Source organism: Bos grunniens, chromosome 7, assembly GCF_055505025.1.
Source record: "Bos grunniens cultivar Pamir isolate PY7600 chromosome 7, Bosgru_T2T1.0, whole genome shotgun sequence".
NCBI lineage: Eukaryota > Metazoa > Chordata > Mammalia > Artiodactyla > Bovidae > Bos > Bos grunniens.
Genome location: NC_141171.1, coordinates 102,953,308 through 102,974,585, shown reverse-complemented (window position 1 = coordinate 102,974,585; position 21,278 = coordinate 102,953,308). Strand labels below are relative to the sequence as shown.

At 36.3% G+C, this 21,278-nt stretch overlaps 1 long non-coding RNA gene across 4 annotated transcripts in view; it reads right to left on the bottom strand.

Moving 5' to 3' along the window:
- The window catches only part of LOC147370065 (uncharacterized), a 169,423-nt gene that overhangs the window by 67,471 nt on the left and 80,674 nt on the right, over positions 1 to 21,278 (bottom strand). For all 4 annotated transcript variants that reach the window (XR_015168368.1, XR_015168371.1, XR_015168369.1 and 1 more), the window contains exon 3: positions 13,251 to 13,443. This is a non-coding gene — a long non-coding RNA (uncharacterized LOC147370065). The remainder of the gene's footprint in view (positions 1 to 13,250; positions 13,444 to 21,278) is intronic.

The window sequence follows — 21,278 nt, the reverse complement described above, 5'->3', positions numbered from 1 at the left end:
TTAAAGAATATGCTGTGAGAGTGAAGTGAGTCAGAAAGAGAAAGATAAATACCATATACTAACACATATATACGAAATCTAGAAAAATGGTACTGAATAATTTATTTACAGGGCAACAATGAAGAAAAAGACATAGAGAATAGACTTATGGACACGGGGAGAGGGGAGGAGAGGGTGAGATGTATGGAAACAGTAACACAGAAACTTACATTACCATATGTAAAATAGACAGCCAATGAGAACTTGCTGTCTGGCTCAGGAAACTCACACAGGGGCTCTGTATCAACCTAGAGGGGTGGGGTGGAGAGGGAGATCGGGGGCGGGGGGGGGGGGAGGGTTCAAAAGGGAGGGGATGTACGTATATACCTATGGCTGGTTCATGTTGAGGTTTGACAGAAAACAGCAAAATTCTGCAAAGTAATTATGCTTCAATAAAAAATTAATTAAAAAAGAATATGCTGTGAAATGTATAAAATGATGTGTAAATAAAAGAAATTAAAGTCACATTCCATAAACTCAGTTTATCGAGAAATCATTAACTTTCCTATAACAATCACAAATGATCTATTCTCCACGGAATAATGGGCCTTCCCTGGTGGCTCAGACAGTAAAGAATTGGCCTGCAGTGTGGGAGACCTGGGTTCCATCCCTGGGTTTGGAAGATCCCCTGGAGAAGGAAATGGCAACCCACTCCAGTATTCTTGCCTGGAGAATGACTTGGACAGAGGAGCCTGGTGGGCTACAGTCCAAGATGTCACAAAGAGTTGGATATGACTGAGCAACTTAGACTATAGAATAACTCATTTTTCTCTCTTTTGAACTTACACTCCTCCTTGCTGTAGAGTTGAGTATTAGGCAGTCACCACCGTCCCTCCGTTTCCCCACTCACCACCCTTCGTACGTGTTCACAGATTAGAACTAAGTGACGGACTGAACGTGCATTTGGCCTGGATTGCAGCTGTCCCCTGAGGATCCACAGCGATAAAGAACTTGCCTGCCAATGAAGGAGACATAGGTTTGATCCCTGGGTCAGGAAGATCCCCTAGAGAAGAAATGGCAACCCACTCCAGTATTCTTGCCTAGAAAACTCCATGAACAGAGGAGCCTGACGGGCTACATACAGCCACGGGGTTGCCAAAGAGTCCAACACCACGGAGCAACTAAACAACAAGAGGTCAACGCTAAACCACCTCACATCCCGACTCCGCCTCTTCAGAAGCCACGCCTCACTCATTTACTAAGGCAAGTTGGCCACAGGCATACAGTTCATTCCAGCAACGACGCTGGAGAACACCATACTTTGTAACTCCATGTATTTTTCTCTAACTACACAAACTTCAGATCCCCTGGAGAAGGAAACAGCAACCCACTCCAGTACTCTTGCCTGGAGAATTTCATGGACAGAGGAGCCTGGCGGGCTCCAGTCCATGGGATTCTCCAGGTAAGAATATTAGAGTAGGTTGCCATTTATGTATTGATCTACTAATTAGTTCTTGTATGACACAATCATTTCTGTTTCAATTCTGCTCTTCTTTTTGGAGTACAGGATGTAAACAGGAACCATAATTCTTGGCTATTAATTTGAATTGGCAATCTGAATATCAAAACTCAAGAATTCGTGTACTTTGTGTTCTCTGCTTTCTGTAACCTCATCCCTTTCCTAAAGCAAAAGCACTGAATGCTTTGCTGTCTGAATTACAAAAAAAAAAAAAAAAAACTTTATTAGGAGAAAGAAATTAAAAATATATAGAGAGATACAAATTAAAAATATGGCATCACATCACTATGCTTCTCATCATTCCATTGGGTTTTATGTTCCCCCAGCCAAAAAATACTATTTTCTATTCAAACTGACTAGTTCTTTTATTTTCTTTACGGTTTCTAGCTTTGGAGTATTTCAAGAGATCAACAATCTGCTTTACAGAAAAGAGTATGAAATACTGTTGGAGAATACTAAAGTATATTAAATAATCTGTCTCACTTTTAGTCCTTAAATACAAACAATAAAGCCCACACAAAGTGGTTGATGAATGAGAAAAATTTTTGCAAACTGCAAGGTCTTACATAAATACTATATTATAATCTGAAATCCTTAAAGGAAGACATCCTCAATCATCTAAAAGATAGTATTAATGTCAGCTGAAAAGATAAGAAACACCAGTTTGGAGAAAATGAAAAAAAAAAAAAAAGAATATATATAAACACCACCTTTTGCTTCATGCCAACAACAGTAAGGACTTCAAGTGTTCTGAATCTCTGCCTCTGTGACAGAATGTATAAGAAGATGTCCTGTTTTTCTCAGTACTCGGCATATAATAAACGTTATGTGTCATTTTTCTTTAGCTCTACTGCTCCTTCAACTTCATCATAAAATACGGAGGGCGAGCTTTGGCACCGTTACCCTGTGCACACCCACGCAGAACGGCGTTCCGACCAGACTCCAACATTTGGGGAAACACAGTGACAGCAGAGCTTGAGCGGCCCCGAGCAGCAGAGGTTTTCACCTGCGTCCCCAAAACTGCACCAGAACTGAGGGCTTGACCCATCACTTGCTATTTCAGCCTTGAGTATTTCTTGATTATACTGATAAAGTGTTAAACACTGGAAGCAGACATATCAGGCGTTCGATGCAAGCCTAACACTCTAAAAACAACTTTCTAAGTGCAAAGCGCACTTAACTTTCCATTGGTATCATTTATCTACCAGACAATTACTAATCCTCAAAAAATGAAGGGAAACTGGAATGGGCTTAGCATAAATTCTCCTTTTTCACAAGCTCTAACAAGCAAAACTCACCAGGCAACTAACTGGTTTTTAAAGTGAAAGTAGTAAAATTATGCTGAAATATATGGAAATGGAAACTGCAACATTTTTATGAGATATGTATCTACATCAGACTGATAGAAAGATTAATATTGTGATCTACTCATAAAAACCTATCCATATTATGTAAAACTGTATTTGAATTTCATCCCACCTCAGTGCTTTGTTCATTTTTTAGGCTACTATATTTTTTATTTAAAAAAATGAAAATCCAAACTTTATTTTTAGGAGGTAAGATATTAAAAGTTAATCCAAAACTGTTGTTCTTATGGAAGACCAGTAAACCCATCCTTATAACTAAAACAAGCAATCTGGCCCTCAAAAACTGTTTTCAAGCACTTGAATGAGTAGAGGGTATTCTGCAAATGTCAAAAAGAGGAGAAGATTAATTTGAAAGCTTCCAAGGTATACATAATTCTTCAGGAACACTAGAATTTTGCCAGGATGACTTCTGCCTTTGGAAAATAAATTTAAATCTGCTGTTGTCATATAGCTTAAATCAGTATTTCTCATTGTATCAAATATTTAATGTCATTTTCATCATTATACACCAACAGTTCTTTCTGCAGCAGAATAATCCTATTTGATACTCTGTTTGTCTTTTCTGCTGATACACTCTCACATGTGTAGGGTTATTGAAACAAATGTTTACACCAAATTGTGCAAAGGGCCTGTAATGGAAACACTGAAAAATATATTTTCAATAGATTTTAAAATTCCAAGCTAGCCTCAATATACTCAGTAAAATGTGAGAAACAGAAAAAACTTTAAATCTTTCAATATGTTCATTATTAATAATACATATAAAGAAAGAAGCTACTCTAAACCTAACACATATGCAGGATATTTGTGTTCTGGTGCTGACGGTCAGTCATGAGCAGGCCCGTGGTTATGTTACTTAAAGGGCTATGTATCCAGCAGTGCTGTGCACTGTCAAATGAGCTTTAGGTCTGATGGTAATTTCATTCTCAAGTTCAGTCATATGAGGCTTTCCTCCAGGAATAGGTTCTATCACAGGAGCAAATTATTCAAATCTAATTTAACAGACTCAATAATTTTCCTCAGTTTTATCTTGGGCATTTTGTATTCCTTTCCCTTCACCTAGTGGCTATGTAACAATTCAATTACCAAAGTTCTTCATCCAGAAAGTGCAGTTGATCTCGGGGAATTCTTACTTTGTTTGATTTCTTTTTTCCTCCTAGCTGAACACATGCCAGTTGGTGTTGACTGAGTTAAAAATCTTGAAATAAGCCTGGCACTGTGTCAGTACGTAGGTTAAGAAATGAGAAAAAATTTAATAAAATACACACTAGAAATGGAAAATAAGATTAGCGATGACATTTCTTGTCATGAGGGCATTTTTTTTCTCTATGAACACACAATAAAACAAGCTCAATGCAGCTGAAAAGAGAATGAGAGAGATGATATAAACTGAAAGATGAAAAGGCAGAGGGTGAGTGAGTGTAAAGAAACACGTTGAGAGCACACCGAAGGGAAAACCCCAATTAGCAGATTAAGGAAGTAAAAAATAAGTTAAGAATTAAAAAAAGCAACAGGATAAGCAATGTCAAGGAAGATTAAAAGAGCAAAGGTATTAAAACTATGCAAGAGTCTTAGGAGGTTATTAAGAATTTTAGGGAATTATAAGAAAGTTGACATGGTAAAAAGTCTTTACATGGTCTTTCATAAAAGAAAAATCACCTGTCAATATTTCTGCCTGGACAATAGAATTAGGTTCTTATTCTTCAGAATCAAGATAGGCCTTCTGATTAGATCTGGATTCATCTTTCTGCCATTTTGCTAAATACTCTTTCTCTGCTTGATTAAATATGCAAACAGACTTACATACTTATACATAAAGGGTGGAACTAAAAATTCAGAGTCAAATAAAGCAGATTTAATGGTGGTGGAATTTCATGAAATTAAGTATGAAATGAATTATCATAAATCTTGTAAGTATATTATTTATTCTTGTTGCTTTAGCCGCTCAGTCATTTCTGACTCTTTTGCAACCCCATGGCCATAGCCCATCAGGCTCCTCTGTCCATGGGATTTCCCAGGCAGGAACACTGGAGTGGGCTGCCATTCCCTTCTCCAATATTATTTATGTGTTTGTTAGTCTTTCAGTTGTGTGTTATTCTTTGAGACCCCATAGCCCACCAAGCTCCTCAGTCCATGGGATTTTCCAGGCAACAATACCGGAGTGGGTTGCCATGCCCTCCCTCAAGGAATCTTCCCAACCCAGGGATCAAACTCGGGTCTCCTGCATTGCAGGCAGATTCTTTACCATTTGAACTTCCTGAGAGTGATATTATTTATATCTACAAATAATATATTAATTAGAGATCACCAAGTGTTTGACTAAATTATTTAATATAAGAAGTGAAGACAGATGAATCAGATAGATACATATTTAGAGAGGGGACCTGAGCAAACTCCCTTTGTCAGTATTGATTAAATGAATCAGACAATGGTTTCCACTTAATATTTGACAAATACCAGCAGGTCCTCTTAAAGACTCCCTTTAGGAATCTGCAAGTTAGGTAACAGAAATACATATAATTAACATCTTGGGAATTTGCCTACCCTATTTTCTACCATTGTGCTTCAAAAAGAGTCTTAATAGACTTCTTTGTAAAGCACACTGTAGATTTAGATTCATAGTCACAGAAAGTTAATAAGAACATCTAACAACTACTCAGCCTTTACTATGAGGAATGTGTCTTATTGTCCCCATTTTGCAGTGACAGAACGTGGGACTGGGAAGTTCTCTCACCCTTTTGTCTTCTTTATGTTTGGATTTCAACTAAATTATACTTCTACATACCAATAAGAAAGAAACTTTAAAGAAAAATGGTCAAAGCATATGGATAGACAGTTCCCAGGGAAACATCAAATATCTGAAAACCTGATCAACACTATTAATAATCAAGTAAATGGAAATTAAAATAATAATGTCATCATTTGCAGAAAATAGTAATTGACTAATCTGACTCGGCACTGGTGGAGACAAAAGATCACTTATAAGTTGTTGATGGCGGAGGTACTGTGGCAGGATGAATCAAACTCAGAAGTGAGCGTGACGGAGAACCATTAATCCTGTTTGTAGAAATATCTGTAAGAAATACTCACATGTGTACTCATGCATATGAAAAAAGAAACAAATGAGCACAACTTCATCACAAAAACATGAACAAATTGCTCAACAATGAGGGAACTATAAATAAAATTGGATCATATTGCTCCTATACTATGGAAACTCAAAAAGTAATTAAAAAGAACAAGATAAATCATATGAAAAGCACTCTAAGGCCCACTTTAAGAACAAAAAAAAAACGAAGAGTAGTAAATAGATAAGGAAATTGCATTGTTACATAGGCAGAAAGAAATGGGATTCGCTGCTGAGACTGTAAAAGTAGGCTATCCCAGTCTTAATTCCATATAGTTCTGGGTTTGAAATAATTTATAAAGTGTTTCTGTACTGCTCATGTAATTAAAAACATTCAAATATGAAATTATTTGTGGGTTCTATACTTCTCTCAAGGACTTACAGGACCCAATTTTATACATAAAATTGTTTGTTTGACTTTGTATACCCCCCTATGTATATGTGTTTAAAAATGACTCAGTGAAATTAAAAATTTTCAAAAAAAAAAAAAAATACAGTGAATCCCTCTGTATAGGAAAGAACTCACACTTAGAATCATAGAACTTTTGCATTTATTCTTCATACAAACTTAAGTCCTTGAAATCTGAACCTGTTTTCCTTACTCAAAATCATATCTTTCCTGCTTGACTTCTCATCTCCATAATCATATCCCCTCTAACTCAACTTCCAGAGCTACTGTCAAAGGCAAAGTAATTTGATAAAATTCACTTTGGAAAAGCACAACATTTTATACATTGATAGAGGTAGATGAAGATATTCAGTTAAACTGAGGCTATTAGACAAAAATATGTAATGACTAATACTTTTTTAACATAACTCACTAAACAGCTATACTAGAATCTAGAAAGAAAATTCAAGATTCAGCTACTTGTATTTAATCTTTTACATCTCAAAAATAATATTATCATCAAAAAAATGTTTGTAAAATGAAAAAAGCCAATTGTTTCAGAAGTTTTATTATAAGCTTATAATCAAAAATGGTCTGTAAGACTAAAAGAACATTTAAGATTTTTTCAGTGAAACATTCAGAATTTGTTAGCAGTTTGTTTCAATTATTGTCTGAATGTTAAGAGACAAATTAATTGTAATAAACAGAAACTATACATCTGTATTACTTTGGAAAAATCTATTAGAATCATTCATAAAACTGAATAAATACTTTAGCTAAAAATTGGTTTGAAAAAATCGTATGTTGAATAATTAAGATAGATATATTATAGACTGATAAAATATAATGTATGGATGTATGCACACAATCAAAGAAACATAAAGATGCAAGTTCAAAAATTACATTAAATTCAACAAAAAATAAGCCAGTTGCACTCCTTTCTCTAACATATAACCAGAATTTTTAACAGAAAATAACCTGATAAATAATAAGTAACTTCCTGCCTTAGGAGCTAACATACACAAATAGTTTTGGTGGTGGAATATGAAATGTTTATTTAGAAAGTGACAGCTCATGAAAGAGAAAAAAAGAAAAAGAAAAGAGAAAGGGAAGACAAGGTAAGAAAATTATTTAGATTGAAGGTTACAGCAGCTGCGCAAATAAAGAAAATGGTGCGATCAACAGTTCACATCCCTTTGATGGATCATTGAAAAAGCTCTGTGTAAATAGTTTTGATGTTCAAGCTCCTGTAGAAAATAATACAGTAAAAAACATGCAAGCAAGAAGCTATAAAGCATAAAGAATCTTGCAGTCACTTTCCCCCCAGCAGACACAGGCCACTGAACAGCTGATTTATATATTTAAAAAATAACTCTCAGGAGTAATGATTTTTTAAAATGACAAAGAACTGCAAGCTTTGGTGGAAAACTTGGTAAAGGCTGTGAGGGCAATACGGTCTGTTGGCTCATGCGTACTCAGCAAATGACACCACAATGGCCCCCACTTCAGCCTCAGTGCTAACTCCAGTCTCCAAATGGAGCAATTTCTCTCACCTTAAGATTTTTTAATAAAATAAAGTAACAAAGTTAATGGCCTGCCAGATGTTCACCACAGGGAGTTTGTTTCACGGAAATTGAAGGAGGAACTTAATTTTGAATTTATGGGCACATCCCCCTCCCCTCCACACATTGCCATTTTTCCTTGTTTGTCCCACGTTGCTTTCCGCGTTGTTGACCAATGCCAGAAGCGCCACACTGGGACTCTTTCAGTGCTATTCATCTCTGCATTAGGACAAGATGTGTTTAACTTTTCCTCCCACCCCCCCCGCCCCCGCCCCGCCTTTTTTTTTTCTCACCAGGGTACAGTTAGAGGTAGCAGAAAAATTATCCTAAAACTAACAACTGCTCTGACAATTTCTGATCAGCTCAACGTAAAATTAATCAATGAAAATATCTCACAGCATAGTCAGGTATTCAAGTTGTAGCATTCTGTGAAACAAGGCAATTTTTCAGGTTCCATTATTAGAACCTATGAGTGAGTTAAGTTCACTTCTTAAGCATTTTTGAAAATGGAATCAAAACATTGCACTTGGGTGGTTTCCAAGACTATTTTAAGAGATAATGGTGGAGGAGTCAGATTTTTCAAAGTAGTCTGTGTGTAAAAAGTTGGAAACCTATATGTGTTTGCTTTAGGAGGGAGTTGAAGCAAGAAGGAGAAGGGAGAAGCAGAGGGGAGTTGAGGACAACAACAAAAAAAGAAGCAATCCACTATTCCTCAAAGCATGGGCCTGTGTTTATGAATAATGTAAGGAGTGTGTTTAACATTCATTGACAAGTGAAATTCTCCACAAACTCTAGACTCAATCACTACTTTCTTCTTGAGTAGCACTCAGTCTTTGGAAGTACAAATAGAAATCACCTAAAATCTTGTTAAAAGTGTGAACTCCCAGACTGCACTCCTAGAGAACTTACATTTTAGAAAGTATCTCAGGAAACTTTTCTTTAGAAGGCGTAGGACCCACAACTTGCAAAATACTGCTTTAGATTCTTTTATGGAAAAAAAAAAAAAAAAACCCAAGAATCTAAGATAGTTTAACCTAACAATGGTGGTAATTTCTCTTTTTGTTGCTATCAACAAAAATCAAGCTAAAAATTTTTTTGAAATGAATATCATAATAAGTATTTTATAGTTAATTGAAAGAGATGATACAAACTTATTAAATATTTGCTGAATGTACAAATAAAGAATAAATACGCAAGCAGATCTACCCAACACGTACTCTCTAGATACTCAAAACTTCTAAGCTGGAATAAGAATCCTATATACAACTGACTTTCTTGACAATGTACAATTTAAAATCAATTCTTATGTTATTTAAGCCAAAGTAAATAATCAAAGACTTTGACTGTGTGGATCACAATAAACTGTGGAAAATTCTGAAAGAGATGGGAATACCAGACCACCTGACCTGCCTCTTGAGAAACCGATATGCAGGTCAGTAAGCAACAGTTAGAACTGGACATAGAACAGCAGACTGGTTCCAAATAGGAAAAGGAATTCGTCAAGGCTGTATATTGTCACCCTGCTTATTTAACTTATATGCAGAGTACATCATGAGAAACACTGGGCTGGAAGAAGCACAAGCTGGAATCAAGATTGCCAGGAGAAATATCAATAACCTCAGATATGCAGATGACACCACCCTTATGGCATAAAGTGAAGAGGAACTCAAAAGCTTCTTGATGAAAGTGAAAGAGGAGAGTGAAAAAGTTGGCTTACAGGTCAACATTCAGAAAACGAAGATCATGGCATCTGGTCCCATCACTTTATGGCAAATACATGGGGAAACAGTGGAAACAGCATCAGACTTTATTTTTCTGGGCTCTAAAATCACTGCAGATGGTGACTGCAGCCATGAAATTAAAAGATGCTTACTCCTTAGAAGGAAAGTTATGACCAACCTAGATACCATATTGAAAAGCAGAGACATTACTTTGCCAACAAAGGTTCATCTAGTCAAGGCTATGGTTTTCCCTGTGGTCGTATATGGATGTGAGAGTTGAACTGTGAAGAAAGCTGAGCACGGAAGAATTGATATTTTGAACTGTGGTGTTGGGGAAGACTCTTGAGAGTCCCTTGGACTACAAGGAGATCCAACCAGTCCATTCTAAAGGAGATTGGTCCTGGGTGTTCTTTGGAAGGAATGATGCTAAAGCTGAAATTCCTGTACTTTGGCCACCTCATGCGAAGAGTTGACTCATTGGAAGAGACTCTGATGCTGGGAGGGATTGGGGGCAGGAGGAGAAGGGGACCACAGAAGATGAGATGGCTGGATGGCATCACCGACTCGAGGGACGTGAGTCTGAGTGAATTACGGGAGTTGGTGATGGACAGGGAGGCCTGGCGTGCTGTGATTCATGGGGTTGCAAAGAGTCAGACACGACTGAGTGACTGAACTGAACTGATGGTTTCCTTGGAGTCACAAAGGCAAAAAAAACTATTAAATCACAATAATACAGAAATGTATGTGGTAATGAAGGAAAGGGTACAAGGTTGATACAGCAGTAAAGAGAAAAGCCAACTGTCCAACTATGAGATGTCCTAGGAAGGTATTTTAAAATGCACAGTATCACATAGGTATCTCCTCTGAAGACTACCATATGATGCTAATAGCAGCCATGAATTAATACAGGGGACCACATATGAACCACTAACCCTGTGACAGGTCTTTAGTATTATATCCACAACATATCTTTTCACCTTTCTAGCAACCCTATGAACTTAGTATTATGATTCTCCCCATTTTTACAGTGAAGCTAAGGTTTAGAAAAATTAAGTAAACTACCAAGTGTTCCAGCTAGTTAATAATGGATTCAGAACTTAAGCTAGACCTGTCTGTCTTGACACCAAAGCTGCACATCACTTTGTGAGCAAGTCCTCTGAGAATCGTGGAGAGTGCAAAGCTGTTTGCATTTAACCTGACAAAATTTGGCTTTATCACTTAAATTCCTGTGAATTGTTTTTACTCAAAAACAACAACAGAAGTAAATGTTTATTGTAATGCTAAAGCTTTGAAAACTTCTCAAAAAAAAAAAAAAAAAAAGTTTCACACTTTCCATGAAGATGCTGACATTTATCCTCTGGCTTTATTTTCCTCTGTGACACCTCCATAGTTTGAGAATGTCAGCTAAGTGATATATGAGAATTACAAAACCACATACTATAAAAGAAAATGAAGTTTTCAGTAAAGATGAGAAATTCAAAACAAGAAAATAAAGGTAGAAAACATTTGAAATCATGAATAAATAAAGATAGGACAGTAATGTCTTATTTGTGGCTCTGGCAATCACATTTTTATTTTTCTATAGGATGGTTATATATATCTGCATAAAGTTTTCAAACTGCATGCATATATTTCTACCTAGAAGAGTTAGAATCTCTGTAAGCAAAATAGTCTACTGGAATGATTACTTTCCCACTTTTCCGGACCACTTAAATGAGTCTAGGGGATACTGCAGGTATAAGGCATCTATTTAAACTTCATGTTCTCAATATGCAGATAAGAAAGTATAAATACATGTCCTTTAGGATCTTCATAATTTGTGAACATGCCAAGCAGTTATTGCAAGCATTTGCCTGAGACTTACTAAAAATGCAAAAGAGAATTTAAGTATAAAATATATTAAATCTCAAGTCAGTAAGGGTTGGTTTGAAAACTTTAAAAAGAAATCACTTTGCATAATATAAAACTTCTGGGAAAGTCTGCCTCAGCAGATTACACTACTTCAGCAATATTTTCTGAACAACTAAAAGTGAAGCCAGAGAAAAGCTTGCTCTCATTCTTGTGTGTGTGCGCGTGTGTGTGTGTGTGGGTGTGTGTTTAATTAGTGCCTTGGTTTCAATAAATTCATATAAATTTCTAACTCAGACTCATTTAGAAAGTGGATTTTTACTATAATTTTTATTCACTGAGCTTTAATTTTTAAAATATATTAAATGCAATTTTTTTTCTGAATTTCTTGGTCCAGTCAACTTTAGTTTTCCCACACACTCTAATTTTCGGTAATGTAAAATCTGTGGTTGGCCATGGATCACAGTGCAGAAAACAGATGCCAAGATGACACAGGCCACTGAGTAGATGTGGAACAGATTTGGACCCAGGATTTTTAAAATGCAATTGACTACATGATTCACAGCATCCAGGATATAATAATAAAGCATTGACAGTCAAGACATTCTTGATTTCTCATCTCAGGCTCAAAGTGTCTGGAGTCATCTCTGACATCTCCCTACTTCAGGCCCCATATTTAATAATCAAGTCCTAAAGTTCTACTGTCATGGATCTTTTAAATCAATTTATTCCTCTCTATTCTCTTCACCAGCGCCATATTTCAGACTTGCATTATCACAATCTGTTCTGTCACAATACAGACTTCACGCTAATCAATCCTGAAAATGCCATCAGGTTAATCTTCATAAAACTCAATTCTGGGCATGTCATTCACCTACTCCAGAATTTTCAGCAGCTCGCCAATGCTTAAAGTCTATACTTCTTAGCTCAAAATTCAAACTGTCTCCTCTATTATAATAATTGCTTGATATTTAGCTTCATCTTAGGTACTGGAACCAGTTTTTCCTTTGTACATAGTAAGTAACTGGCACAGAAATTTACACACAGAAGCATGTATTCATTCTTACACATTCCATCATGACTCATATATCTACCTTTCTCAATTCCATCTAACATTTAATTATAGGAATATGCTCTCTTATTTTTAATTTCCTCTGGATGATAATAGTCATTACTTCAGAAATGTTTCTATTATAGTTTTTCAGAGTCAAGTATCAGAGATAGTTTCTCAAAAAGAGTATCACTGTTTTTCTATATGATCAGTATGAGACAAAGAGGAAAAGACATTCCATTACTTAGCCACGGAGCATAAAATCCTTGCGATCAGACGTTGACCCTAATCTTCAGTCCTCCTCAACCTACACTTACTGCCTTCTTCAGTGTCTCATCAACTTTGCATGAGTCCAGCAAATGTGCTCACTAAGTTCTGAATGTCCAGCCATGGAGAAACCATGGTCAGAGGGGAAAGTACCAAGTGACGCTGTCCAATGCCATATTTGTCTGAACTAGTCCCTCTCTTTTGCTCTGAGTTAGATTATATTGCTGCATTAACAGTCCCCCTGCTCTGGGGTTGTTTATCAGTGTCGTCTCTCTCTGCACAGAGAATGATTACAGGTGAATCTCCACGTGGATAATTTGGATGGGAGATCACTTATCAGACCACTTGTGTTCAATTCAGAACTAAAAATACCACTGAGGCCCATAAACGTTAAATAGCACTAAGAATAATAACAACTAACCTCTTCTTAGTAGATGTGCTCCTGAGTACACACACTTGATTTTTTTCCAATTACAATTCAAGAACATTTCAGTTCCCTTTATTCAGGACCATTATTCAGGCTGTTCTGGAAATGTTTTATTCAACTTGCACATCTCTTCTCCACAATCGTTGATTTAGAATTCAGCTCTCTGATAATGAGTGGAAATTGGGGTCTGAAAGAGAAAAACACCATTTTCTTAAATGATGAATGCTGCAGGCACACATTGTCTTCACCTTAAAAAAAAAATAATGAAACCCTGAAACACTTTCCTAACTGCTAAAATGCTTGACCTTTGAAAACAAAGAAAAAAAGAGCAAATTACAACTACATATTTAAAATATCCAAGATCGCATCCCTGACATTACAGCATAATGACAAGAATAACATCAAAACCTGGTCTGAAAGGATTTCAGTGGTATTCTCTAGGCAAATGTGTGACCTGATGAGGCAGGCATTGTGGGAGTAAGTAAAAAACAGACTTTGTCTTTCTGTGGTGGTGGTTGCTGTTATTGTTGTTGCCCTTGATAATAAAAAGGCCTGATCTCTTCAGGAAGGCTGTGCTCAATCCTTTCCCTGGGCTGTACTTCGCTCTCCTATTCAACCTAAGGACACTGGGCAGCCTCTTCAGCTCTGTAATGAAATCTGAGCAAAAAAGCTTTTAAAATAAATCAGTCCTGTTTAAACCGCAGCTCAGAGAGTTGGGACAACTCATTGTGAGACTTCTCTGTTTTTAGCTGTGGAGCAAGCTGTTTTGTTTTGACTCTCTCATAAACCCAGGTCTAACACACATTTACTTGGCCATTCTTGGAAAAAAGAAATCAAAAGAGCCAGTCCTGGAGCGTCTGAGTACTGGTAAGTTCAGAGAGCTTTCAGCGTCCAGGGGAGGCAGCAGAGAACTCCCATCTGAATGACTGCTTCTTAATGGAGGGATGGAAGGATATGACGGACGCAGAGGCCATGTCGGACAAGCGTCTCGGGGGGGAAATCTGCCAACCGGACAACGCCTCGCCCAGGAATAAGGATGCAGTTAGAACCACCTTATTTTCAAATGGCCACCATGACAAGAGCTGTTAAGTATTAAACAGATGTCTGCTATCCGTGATTGCATTTGGATCTCACAACTTAGCGGTGTCAGTAGAACTAATGACTGAGACAGATAAAGTGGCTTACTTCCTGCATGGATTAAGATTCGGTATGAAAGCCAAAATAAAGTGCTGCACACCTGCCACATTTGAGAAAACACAGCCATAATTCCTAAGATGCTTATCTAAACTTTCTGGTCTTATATTCTCAAATGGATCAGCTGAAAAGATTTCAGATATTTGTAAGTTAGACAAAAATCACAAAAACTTCTCCGGGCATCGGTTTCAAATCTCTTACTCAGGCTAGCTTCAAAATTACACTTAATATGGCACCAGCATGTGTGATCCAATAAGATTACTGACATATATTAATTACTGTAAAATGAAACAAAACACTGACTTAGACTGAGTAAAACAGTAGTTTTAAAAAAAACCTAGTTCCAGTTCTATTCAACATGTCTTGCTTTTCATTATACAGTGTAAACTGATAAATAGACATTAGTCCATATTATCAAAAATGTATTCTATGAGTGGAAATTGCATCTTTAGAAAAACACAAATATATAGTTAATTGCCATAAGTATATAAAATAATTGGAGTGATAAAAAATTTCAATTAAAAATTATGCTTTCAAAAACTGAAAGTAATATTGGGACACACTCAGAATAATGGAGGAATTTCCACAAAAGACAAAGACTTTTGGGGAAAAGAGAACATTTTAAGGAATATGAAAATAGATATAATAAAATAACTATCAGAGATAGGTTAGGAGTTCATATTGCCTGAAACAAATGGTACTTAAAGAGAATGTAGCTCATTAAAATGCAAAGGACATGAAGACAGCAACAAGGTAAGCTCCTTGACATCTCTCCTGGCAAGATATTTTTAGATCTGACTCTGAAGTCAATCCAACCAATGCAAAAATAAGCAAATGAGACTATATCAAACTAAAATATTTCTGCATAGTAAAGGAAATTATGAAAAAAATTAAAAGGCAACCTATTAAATGGGAAAAGATATTTATAAACCAGGTATCTATTAAAACATTAATACTCAATATATACAAAGAACTCAACTCAACAATCAAAAAAATCAAACAACTAAATTTAAAAAATGGACAAAGGATCTTAGTAGATATCTTCAAAAGAAGACTTACAGATGGCTAACAGGCACATGAAAAGATGCTCCATATTACTCATCATGAGGAAAATGCAAATCAAAACCACAATGAGATATTACCTCACACTTGATAATAGTTCTGATGGCTATTATCAAGAGAACAGGAAATAATATGTGTTGCTGGGGTTACAGAGTAAAGGGAAACCACATGCATTACTGGAGGTGATGTAAACTCTTTTGGCTTGTGTGGAAGCTCCTCAAAATATGAGGAATTTGGAGGTTCCTCAAAAAAATTAAAAGTGACTATCACATGATCTAGCAAATCCTCTCCTACGTACTTACTGAAAAAAAAAAAACAAAAAACAGTAATTTGAAAAGACACTGTTATTTATAATTGCCAAGATATGGAAACAACCTGAGTGTTCATGTGTCCATTGATAAGTAGATGAATGGATAAAGATGATGTGTTTTATATATATACAACATCTTATATATAACATCTTCAGTAACATGGATTGACATAGAATGTATTGTGCTAAGTGAAATAAGTGAAACAAGTCAGGCAGAGAAAAAAATATACCATAAGATTTCATTTATATTCAGAATCTAAAAGTCAAAAAAAATGAACAAACATAACCAAAACAGAAATAGACTAAAAGTCACTGAGAATAGAAAGGCAAACAGGTTGCTGCCAGAAAAGACAGGGTGGAGGGGGTGAGTGAAATAGGCGGAGATTAAGAGGTACGAATTTCCAATCACAAAATAAACAAGTCACAAGGATAAAACGTACATTCACAATCATCGTTTTGTAATATATTGAAATATTGAATTACTATGTTTACACTTGGAACTAACAGGGTGTTAGACGTCAATTATACTTCAATTAAAAAATATATATATAAATAGATATATATATATATTACTTGAAATATATAGGAGGTAAGAAAATTTATCAAAATGCTAATGATCATTATCTCTGGGGGTGGGGATTAAGGCTGATTGTTTATTTTTACCTATGGTTATATGTTATTGGTATTTCTCCCGTCAATCTTGATTCCAGCTTATGCTTCAACCAGCCCAGCATTCCACATGACGTACTCTGCATATAAGTTAAACAACCAGGGTGACAATATACAGCCTTGACGTACACATTTCTGAGGCTGTATATTGTCACCCTGGTTGCTTAACTTATATGCAGATTACATCATGAGAAATGCCGGTGATCCAAATCACTGCCAGTGACCCCAAATCACTGCAGATGGTGACTGTAGCCATAAGATTAAAAGGCTTGCTCCTTGAAAGAAAAGTCATAACCAACTTAGATAGCATACTAAAAAGCAGAGACATTACTTTGCCAACAAAGGTCTGTCTAGTCAAAGCTATGGTTTTTCCAGTAGTCATGTGTGGATGGGAGAGTTGGACTATAAGGAAAGCTGAGTGCCAAAGAATTGATGTTTTTGAACTGTGGTGTTGGAGAAGACTCTTGAGAGTCCCTTGGACTGCAAGGAGATCCAACCAGTCCATCCTAAAGGAAATCAGTCCTGCGTATTCATTGGTAGGACTGATGCTGAAGCTGAAACTCCAATACTTTGGCCATCTGATGTGAAGAGCTGTCTCTTTAGAAAACACCTGATGCTTGGAGAGATTGAAGGCAGGAGAAGGGAATGACAGAAGATGAGGTGGTTGGATGGCATCACCGACTTGATGGACATGAGTTTGAGCAAGCTCCGGGAGTTGGTCAAGTACAGGGAAGCTGGTGTGCTGCAGTCCATGGGGTCTCAAAGAGTCAGACATGACTGAGTGACTGAAGTGAGCTTAACTGATGCTTTTATGTATTTCTGGTTGACTACAATGAACATGTATTGCTTGTAAAATCAGAAATAAAACAATAGACCTCATGGGAAATGAAAAGAAAAAAGAAATGGTTGACTGTTTACAACAAACTTTGAAATTATATTCTTGAATTTGCATTAAAATCAAGTATATTTTTAAGTTTATATTTTCCCCATTTTTAGTATATGTGCTTTTGGGAGACATGGGAATATAATGACATCAAGCACTTTTATAATGCAATCTAGTCATTCTATGACATATAGGTGTATGAAACCATCACGTTGCACACATTAAATATATACAATTTTATTTGTCAATTATACCCAAATAAAGGTTGGAGACAAAATAAATACTGCCAAAAAGATATATGTATCTCTATGTTTATTGTAATATTATCCACAACAGCCAGGATACAGAAACAACCTAAGTGGCCTTTCATGGATGAATGGATAATAAAGATGTACATACACACACAGTGGGATATTAGTCAGCCACGAAAATGAATGAGAGCTCAGCGTATGTGACAACATGGGTAGATATCGAGGGTATCATGCTAAGCAAAAATGTCAGTCAGAAAAAAACAAATACCATTCCTTATGATTTCATTTATATGTGGAATCTAAAAGAGAGAGTGAACAAATAAAACAAAATGCATAGATACAGAGGACAGAATGGTAGTTGCCAGAGGGAGAAGGATTGAGGAGTAGGTGAAATGGGTAAAAGTGATCTAGAGGTATAAACTTCTCATTATAAAATGAACAAGTTTTGAGGATGCAATTCACAGTATGGCAACTACTGTCATTAACACTGTATTGCAAATGTGAAGGCTGCTAAGAAAGTAAATCTTAAAAGTTATCACAAAAGAAAGTTGCAATTTTTTATGGTAATAGATGGTAACTAGACTTATAATGGTGATAATTTGTATACAAATGCTGAATTATTAAGCTATACACTTGAAGCTAATGTAATAGTGTAATGTTAACTACACTTTAGACTCATAAACATAGAAAACAAAGGCATTCGCTCTCTAAGATATATGGTGGAAAAATTTTTTAAATAATTCTTTAAAATATTTTCCCACAATGATATAATATCTGTGGGATGCCACAAAAGAAGTTATTACAGGGAAGTTCATAGCGATACAGATCACCTAGAAGAACTAGAAGTAGAAGAACAAACAAAAGTTAAAGTTAGCAGAAGGAAGGAAATAATAAAAATCAGAGAGGAAATAAAGATTTAACAACAATGGAAAAAAAAATCAATAAAACCAAGAAATACTTCTTTGAAATGGTAAACAAAATTGTCAAACCTCTGGTTAGGCTCACCAATAAAGAAAAAAAGGTTACCCAAATGAAATGAAAAAGAGAAACATCAACTCTTACCACAGATATACAGAAAACCATAAGAGAATACTATCAACAATTATATGCCAGCAAATTAGACAATCTCGAGAAATGGACAACTTTTCAGAAACATTTGTTATTTAGTCACTAAGTTGTGTCCAACTCTTTTGCTACACCATTGACTGTTGCCCACCAGGCTCCTCTGTCCACAGGATTCCTGGCCCATGAAAACTGAGTCAAGAAGAAGTCAATAATGTGAACAGACTGATCACTTCCTCAGCTGCTAAGTCGCTTCAGTTGTGTCTGACTCTGTGTGACTCCATAGATGGCAGCCCACTAGGCTCCCCCATCCCTGGGATTCTCCAGGCAAGAACACTGGAGTGGGTTGCCATTTCCTTCCCCAATGCATGAAAGTGAAAAGTGAAAGTGAAGTCGCTCAGTCATGTCCGACCCTCAGCGACTCCATGGACTGCAGCCCACCAGGCTCCTCTGTCCATGGGATTCGACAGGCAAGAGTACTGGAGTGGGGTGCCATTGCCTTCTCCAGACTGATCACTAGAAACTAAGTAGAATATATAATTAAAAAAAAAAAAAAACTCCATACAAACAGAAGTCCAGGACCCAGATGGCTTCACAGGAAAATTCTACCAAACAAACAAAGGAAAATTTTTACTGATCCTTCTCAAACTCTTCCAAATGATTGAAGAGGAAGGAACACTCCTAAAGACATTCTATAAAGCCACCATCACCCTGATACCAAAACCAGACAAAGACTCCATCAAAAAACAAAATTTCAGGCCAATATCTTTGATGCATATAGATGCAAAAATTCTCAACAAAATATTAGCAAAATGAATCCAACCACACTCGAAAAGGATCATACACCATGAAAGATTCATCCCAAGTTCACAAGGATGGTTCAAAGTACACAAATCAATCATTGTGATATATCACAACAAAGGAAAAGACTAAACCATATGATCATCCTCAACAGATGCAGAAAAAGCACTGACAAAAATCAACATCCATTTGTTCCAAAGTGGATACAGAGGGAATATATCTCAACATAATAACAGCTGTTTATGGCAAAACCACAACCAATACAATTGTTTTGATGAAAAACTGAAAGCCTTCCCACTGAAATCTGAAACAAAAACAAGGATGCCGACTCTCACCACTTGTCTTCAACACAGTATTCTAAGTCCTAGCCACAGCAATCAGACAAGAAAAAGAATTAAAGTGTATCCAAACAGGAAGGGAAGAGGTAAAGTTGCCATTATATGCACATGACGTGATAACTATACACAGAAAACTCCAAAGACTCCACACAAAACTAGTAGACATGATAAATAAATTTAGCAAGGTAGCAGGATACAAGATTAACACACAGAAATTGGTGTATTAATTGCTTTACACTAATAATGAAATATCAGAAAAGGAAAGTAAAAAGTAATAACTTTTAAAATTACAAACAAATAAACAAAATGCTTAGTAATAAACCTGACAAAGGAGGTGAAAAATATATGCTGAAAACTATAATATATTAACAAAGTACAGTAAAGATAATTTAAGGAAATGGAAAGATAACCCATACTCTTTCATTAGAAGAATTAATATTGCTAATATGGTCATAGTACCCAAAGCAATATAAAAATTTAATGTGATTCCTATCAAATTACCCATGACATTTGCCATAGAATTAGAACAAATAATACTAAAATCTATATGGAATCATAAAAGACTCAACTGCCAAAGCAATTCCGAGGAAAAAGAACAAAGCAGGACATGTAACCCTTCCAGAATTCAGACAATACTACAAAACTAAAGTAACCAAAGCAGTGTGGTACTGGCACAAAAACACACATACGGATCAGTGGAACAGAAGAGAGAGCCCAGAAATAAACCAGTGCCTGCCTGCCTGCCTGCTAAGTTGCCTCCATCGTATTCAACTCTTTACAACCCTATGGATTGTAGCCCACCAGGCCCCTCTGTCCATGGGACTCTCCAGGCAAGAATACTGGAGTTGGTTTCCACCTTCTCCTCCAGGGAATCTTCCTGACCCAAGGAAAGAACCTGCACCTTTGCAACTCCTCATTGCAGGGGGATTCTTCACTGCTGAGTCAACAGGGAAACCCCATAAACCAGTATGTGCTAAGTTGCTTCAGTTATGTCCAACTGTTTGTGACCCTATGGACTGTAACTTGCCAGGACCCTCTGGCCATGGGATTCTCCAAGCAAGAATACTAGAGTGGGTTGCCATTTCCTTCTCCAATACACCTATGGTCAATTAATCTTCAACAAAGGAGGCAAGAATACAAAATGGGGAAAAGACTGTCTTTTCAACACATAATGCTGGGAAAGTTGGACAGCTGCAAGTAAATCAATAAAGTTAGAATATGCATTAAAATAAACTCAAAATGGCTTAAAGAATTGAAGATAAGACACCATAAAACTTCTAGACGAGAACATGGTCAAAACATTCGCTGACATAAATCATACCAATGGTTTCTTAGGTCAGTCTCCCAAGGAAATAGAAACAAAAACAAAAATCAGAAAATGAGACCTAATCAAGATTATAAGCTTTTGTATAGCAAAGCAAAGGAAATTCTAAACAAAATGAAAGGAAAACC